Source organism: Leptodactylus fuscus, chromosome 2 (assembly GCF_031893055.1).
Source record: "Leptodactylus fuscus isolate aLepFus1 chromosome 2, aLepFus1.hap2, whole genome shotgun sequence".
Lineage (NCBI taxonomy): Eukaryota > Metazoa > Chordata > Amphibia > Anura > Leptodactylidae > Leptodactylus > Leptodactylus fuscus.
Window position 1 is genome coordinate 46,097,344 of NC_134266.1, and position 7,318 is coordinate 46,104,661.

The following is a 7,318-nucleotide window of genomic DNA, read 5'->3' on the forward strand; positions in this document are numbered from 1 at the left end:
AAGGACATCATGGCTGGCTACCAGGAGGACACTACATGTATGAGAAGATAACCCGACCACAATAAGGACATCATGGCTGGTTATTAGGAGGGGACACTACATGTATGAGAAGATAACCCGACCACAATAAGGACATCATGGCTGGTTATCAGACAAGGACACTACATGTGTGAGAAGATAACCCGACCACAATAAGGACATCATGGCTGGCTACCAGGAGGACACTACATATATGAGAAGATAACCCGACCACAATAATGAAATCATGGCTGATCTTCTGATTTTAGAAAGTTCTTGCATTCATGGTCGTATCCGTTGGCAACTGATCAAGACAACAAGACAGTGACCCCAAGATATTTAGAGAAAATCCTTAAAACTCTGCAAAATGTTTAATTACTTCTATTGGCAAAGATGCTTAACTTTTACTTATCTACATATTTAAGAATAGTTCTGTACATGGGAGACCCCTTTGAGAAGCGGCAAGCAGGGTGATGGCATCGGAAATAACCTGGGAAATAAAGTGTCCTTTACAGAGCGACCCCCCCCCCCCCTCCATTACTCAGGGGCTCCCACCAACATAGGCTGCGTATAATAACGTCCCCATACTGAGGGCGCTAAGCGGGAGAGAAAGGTCGATGATGGAATCCGGATGTCGGAGATCAGCGATCCTCACTAGACTCGCTACTATGGGAAATTGAGTAATTAACCGGTTAAGGACCGCCGTACGTAAATTTACGGCCTGCGGTCCAGGTACCTAAAGACCGGACTATTGTCAAAATACGTCCTGTCTTTAGGTACCTTCTTGGCGGGGGGAGGGGTGCGGGGAGGACGGGGGTTAGGTGTTACTAACACCTAACCCCTTCCTCAATAACGTCCAGTCGGAACTGAGTCCGACTGGACGTTTTAACCCTTTCGATCGCGCCGTGAAACATCACGGCGCGATCGAAAGGCATCCGCCAGCAATTGAAGCTGATCGGCACCCCCCACGGCGAGATCGGAGGGTGCCGATAGCAGTAAAAGGTAGTCTGGGGTCTGGCCAGTGACCCCAGACTGCCCGGAGCCCCCACATACCTGGTGATCCTGCCAGGACCTTCTGATGTCAGGCTGTGCGTCTACACAGCCTGACATCCTGCTACGGAATGCCATGTGGGACACCTGCAGGCTGTGTCTCACATGGCATTCTATATCAGCACAGTATTGCTGATTGAAGTGTCCTAAATGGACACATGAAAAAGTAAAAAAAAAATAAAATGAAGTGTATGAAAAAAATTAATAAAGTAATAAAGCCCAAAAATCCCTTTTTCTCTATAGAAAATGAATTATATAAAAAAAGAACTAAAAAGTAATAAAAACAATGCATATTTGGTATTGTCGCGTCCGTAACAATCTATACAATAAAACTGAAATAATATTTAATGTACACGGCGAACGCCGGAAAAAAAACCCGGAAAAAACTCGCCGGAAGTAATGATTTTTCGCCGTCTCACCTTACAAAATATACTATAAAAAGTGATCAAAAAGTCATATGCATCCGATAACAGTACCAATAAAAAGCGCAGGTTGTCCCGCAAAAAATAAGCCCTCAACCAACACTGTCAACCGAAAAATAAAAATGTTACGCCTCTCAGAAGATGCTATGCAAAAAACATTGATTTATGTCCCCAAATGTGTTTTTCCTCTGCAGAACTAGAACATAACACATAAAAAAATAACATAAATGAGGTATCGCCGTAACCGTACCGACCCGCAGAATAAAGGGAACATGTTACTTATACTGTACGCTGCATGGCGCAAAATTAAAAAAGTAAAACAATGCCAGGATTGATTTTTTTTTTTTTAAATCCAGCAAAAAAGGGTTAATAAAATGTATTCAATAAGATGTAGACACCCAAAAACGGTGTCATTACGAAATGCATCTCATCCCGCAAATAACAAGCCCTTATATGACCGCGTCACCAGAAAAATAAAGAAAATATAGCATCTAATAATGTGAAGACAAAAGTCCGCAAAAATCGCCAAATTATTAGAACACAACTGGCTGCGGCAGGAAGGGAATATATAAGCGGTGCGAGCGGATATCAGGGGACACCCCAGATTTACAGCTTATGAGGGAACGGACACCAGAAGTGACCCCTAAAGTGACCCCCAGAGTGACTCCCCCAATCATAGGAGCTACTGGGACATAGTAGGGAATTTGGTGTCCCCAATGTCCTCCGCACCGCTTATATATTCCCTCTTCGCCATCCGCTGTGCAGTCACGTCTGGGATACTAATACTCACTACACCCCCTGATAAATTCTTTGAGGGGTGCAGTTTTCAAAATGGGGTCACTCCTTTGGGGAATCCACTTTTCTGGTACCTTACAGGCTCTACAAACATGACATGGCGTCCAGATACCAAACATCTGAATCTGTACTCCAAAAGCCGCATCGCGCTCCTTCCCTTCTGCGCCCTGCTGTGCGCCCAAACTGCAGTTTATGCCACATGTATGACATATGTATGACACTGGTGTACCCGGGATAACGGACGTAATGTCATATGTGGGTATAAACTGATATTGGGGCACAGCCGGACACAGAAGGGAAGAAGGGTTATTGGGTTTTTGGAGCGCAGACGGTTTGGTTTTTGGATGCCATGACACTTTTGCAGAGCTGAAACGCCAGTAACGTGGAATCCCCTGATATGAGATGTTATTTTGGAAACTACACCCCTGAAGGATTTATCCAGGGGTACAGAGAGCATTTTTAACCCCCAAGTGTTGCTATAACTTATTATCCATAAATGAATACGAAGCTGATTGTGAAAGGTGAAAATGACCATTTTTCCAGGAATACGTCCTTTCAGTGCGTAATATGTTGTGCCCGCCTTGTATCAGAGATGAAAGCTCTGAAAGCTGTTGTGCCCAGGATACCCGCTTAACAGTTTTTGGAGTGTCTCTGCTGACATAAGTCGGGCACAACATGTTGCACACTGAAATGGCAAATCAGTAAAATTTTCATTTTTAACTTCTCTATCAGTTGCGATTTCATTTCTGGAAACTAAATAAATGCAACACTCAAGGGTTAAAAAAATCTCGCTACACCACTTGATAAATCCCATCAGTGGGCTAGTGTCCAAGATGGGGTGACATGTCTGCGGATTCCACTTTATTGGCAATTCAGGGGCTTTGCAAAAGTGGCATGGTGTGCTCCAAAAACCAATATAGCGCTCCTTTCCTTCTGTCCCCGGCTGTGCCCAAACAGCCATTTATACCCACATATGGCATTAAGTCCGTTATCCGGGGTACACCAGTGTCATACATGTGGGCATACACTGCTATTTGGGTACCCAGCAGGGCGCAGATGTGAAGGAGCAATATGTGCTTTTGGAGTGCAGATTTAGATTCTTCGTTTTTGGACACCATGTCACATTTGCAGAGACCCTAAAATTTCCCCTACAAAATGGGGTCACTTCTTGGTGAATTCCAGTTTACTGGCACCTCCAGGGCTCTGCAAAAACAACATGGTGCCCAGAGGGTCCCTCTAAATCTCTACCCCAAAAGCTAAAACGCACAGTGGTCCTTCCCTTCTGAGCCCTGCTGTGTGCCCAAGCAGCAGTTTACACCCACATATATAATTTTTTGCCCCTCGGGATGGCCCCTTAATAGTTTTAGGAGTGTAGGTCTCTGACAACACAAAGTGGGTGCAACGTATTGGGCACCGAAATGGCATATTTTTAAAAATTTCAATTTTCATTTTGTACATTAATTTTTGGGAAGCATTTTAGGCTCAAAATGATAATACCCCTTGATACATTCCTTGACAGGTGTAGTTTCTAAAATGGGGTCACTTTTGAGGGGTTTCCACTGTATTGGTACTTTAGGGGCTCAGCAAATGCGACATGGCACCTGAAAACTATTCCAGCAACATCTGCCCTCCAAAATCCAAATAGCGCTCTTTCCATTCTGAGCCCCAACATGTACCCATACAGCAGATTATGGCCACATATGGGGTATTGCCGTACTCAGAAGAAATTGTGTAACAAACTTTGGGGGGATTTTAATTCTTAAACTATTTGCAAAATTAAAAATATGGCGCTAAATGGACGATTCATTGGGAAAAAAAGTAATATTTCATTTTCACGTCCCAATGTTAATAAAATCTGTGAAACACCTGTGAGGCCAAAATACTCACTCTACCCCTAGATAAATTCTATGAGGGGTGTAGTTTCCAAAATGGGGTCACTTTTAGGGGGTTTCCACTGTATTGATACTTTAGGGGCTCTGCAAATGCGACATGGGATCTGAAAAATATTCCAGCAAAATCTGCCCTTCAAAAGCCAAATAGCCCTCTTTCCATTCTGAGCCCCGCCATGTTCCCATACAGTAGATTATGGCCACATATGGGGCATTTCTGTGTTCAGGAGAAATTGTTTAACGAACTTTATGGAGCTTTTTCTCCTTTATCCTCTTGTGAAAATTAAAAATTTGGGGCTAAATTGACAGTTTGTTGGAAAAAAAGTAATTTTTCATTTTCAAGGCCCAATGTTAATAAAATCTGTGAAACAGCTGTAGGGTCAAAATGCTCACTCTACCCTTTGATATGTTCTGTGTGGGGTGTAGTTTCCAAAATGGGGTCACTTTTAGGGGGTTTCCACTGTATTGGTTCTCTAGGGGCTCTGCTAATGCGACATGGCACCTAAAATTATTCCAGTAAAATCTGCCATCCAAAAGCCAAATAGCGCTCCTTCCATTCCAAGCCCCGCCATGTTCCCATACAGCATACTATGGCCACATATGGGGTATTGCCGTGTTCAGGAGAAATTGTTTAACAAACTGTGGGGGGCTTTTACTCCTTTAACCCCTTGTGAAAATGAAAACTTTGGAGATAAAGTGACATTTTAGTAATTTTTCATTTACACATCCCAATGTTAGTAAAATCTGTGAAACAACTGTAGGGTCTAAATGCTGACTATACCCCTTGATGAATTCTGTGAGGGGTGTGGATTCTAAAATGGGGTCACTTTTGGGGGGTTTCCATTGTTTTGGTACTCTAGGGTCTCTGCAAATAAGGCATGGCGCCTGAAAATTATTCCAGCAAAATCTGCTGTTCAAACACCCAGTGTCGCTCCTTCCCTTCCATGCACTGTCGTGTGCCCAAAAGTCAGTTTATACCCACATGTGGGGTATTTCTGTGCACGGGAGAAATTGCACAATAAACTATCAGATGCATTTTCTCCTTTAACCCTTTGTGAATGTGTTAATTTTAGGTCTAAATGAATGTATTAGTGAAAAAAATGAAATGTCTAAATTTCACTGCCATATTATTTTTATTCTTATGAAATGCTTAAAGGGTTAACAAACATCCCAAATGCTGTTTTGAATAATTTGAGGGGTGCAGTTTTGAAAATGGGGTAATTTATGGGGGTTTCTATTATACAGGCCTTTATAATTACTTTCAGAACTGAAGTGGTCCCTAAAAAATTGGTTTGGAGAATTTTCTTGTAAATCTGGAAAATCGCTGTTACACTTTTAAGCCTTGTGACGTCCAAAATAAATTAAAAGACCATCAAAAGATGATGCCGATATAAAGCAGAGATATGGGAGATAATATTTATTCATGTATTTGGATGGTATGACTATCTGCATGAAAAGTAGAGAATTTCACATTTTGAAAATTGCAATTTTTTTCAAATTTCCATCAAATTTCCTAGTTTTTTTATAAATAAATGCAAAAATATTGATTAGTGTTTACCACTATCATGAAGTATAATGTGTTACGAAAAAAACAATCTCAAAATCATTTTTGTAAGTTAAAGCGTCTCAAAGTTATTGCCATTTAAAGTGACACATGTCAGTTTTGAAAAAAGAGGCCTGGTCTTTAACATACTTTTGGGCCTGGTCCTTAACCGGTTAAGGAGGATGAATAAGTCCAAAATTAACAAGGGCTTTGTGTAGGGTCATGATCTGAGCTCCTATAGATTTATCATCTGCCCTATCGTCTCCTTCGTTCGTGACAACTACCTTCCCCGTTATCAGCCATTTTAATTACCATATTGCCGTTGACTTTGAGGTCAGACCACATTTCTTTCTCACGTCTACTAAGGTTAGAAGGAAAACCTTTCCCATCCACCATATTACACCATTTATTTCTATCCTGGTGCGCTGCATTGTAACGGACATTCCCTTACGTCTCAACAGCAGCACAACATACGGGGTATTTTCTGCCCCTGTGTGCTAATAGGAGAGGCAGAATTTTTAATTAGCATAATAAAATGCAGCCTAGCCCCCTATAAGTAGACCTAGAGCCCTCCCCCTTGCATGTTTTTTTTTTTTTTTCTTTCTGTCCTGTGTGTTAGGGAATATGGAAGACGACAATCAGCACTGGATAAGCCACTGTTCATCAGGATAGAAGTCATAGAAAGAATGGGACAAATATAGTGATGTTTTTAATGATGTTCTACATGTCCTTGCTGGAGGCGTTGAATAGTTCTTGTTTGTATTTAGTAGCCATGATGTTCATATTGGTGCCAAAGGCATACCAATCTGCTCCAGTATTGTACTTGTTCACATCCCGCTTCTTAGAAGCAATGAAACTCAATGTTCCAGTGTACTCGGTGGCTGTCCGGTCTCTATAGATGTTCTCAAGTGCCAGACCAAAGTCGGCAATTTATATGGCCCTCATCAGCCACCCTGATGTTACAAGGCTTGAGATCTGTGAAGAAAAAAAAAACATTAATTGTTATCGGGCTTCCTTATATAATTTTCAGTATATGATTTAGTTATCGTCCAATTGTCTTTGTAAGCCGGTACTATGGAGAAGTGAATAACACAAAAACCATATTAACCAGAAGGTGAACCAATTACAACTGCGCTTCCATCAGGGATCAATAGATCAAACCGGATCAGATCAGATTGACAGGTATAATATTTATATTAATAAAAGAATTCTTATAGAAATAAGAGGATTCTTTGGATGCCGACTCTGGTATGATTTATTGATCCCTACCAACACAGCTACAACAGTGCCTGGAGGAAGCGCATTTGCAATTGATCCATCTACTGATCAATGATCCACTTCTCTGTGCAACTCCCCTAGTCTTTGGACAAAGAGTTTGGACAACAGCTCTGGGGCATCCCAAAACTGTTTGCAAAGGTTCATGCGTGGTTGTGTCTTACACAACACCAAAAGGTACGATTCCTCCCATATGCGCATTGAGATTGATAGACATGCTTATATTGATTTTAGGCTCTGCACAAAGAAACGCTCTGTTGTGTTTTTTCTTTTTAGTGTGGTAATGTTTTTCAATCAGCTGGGTAAGTGAAAAAAAAAATCAGCGG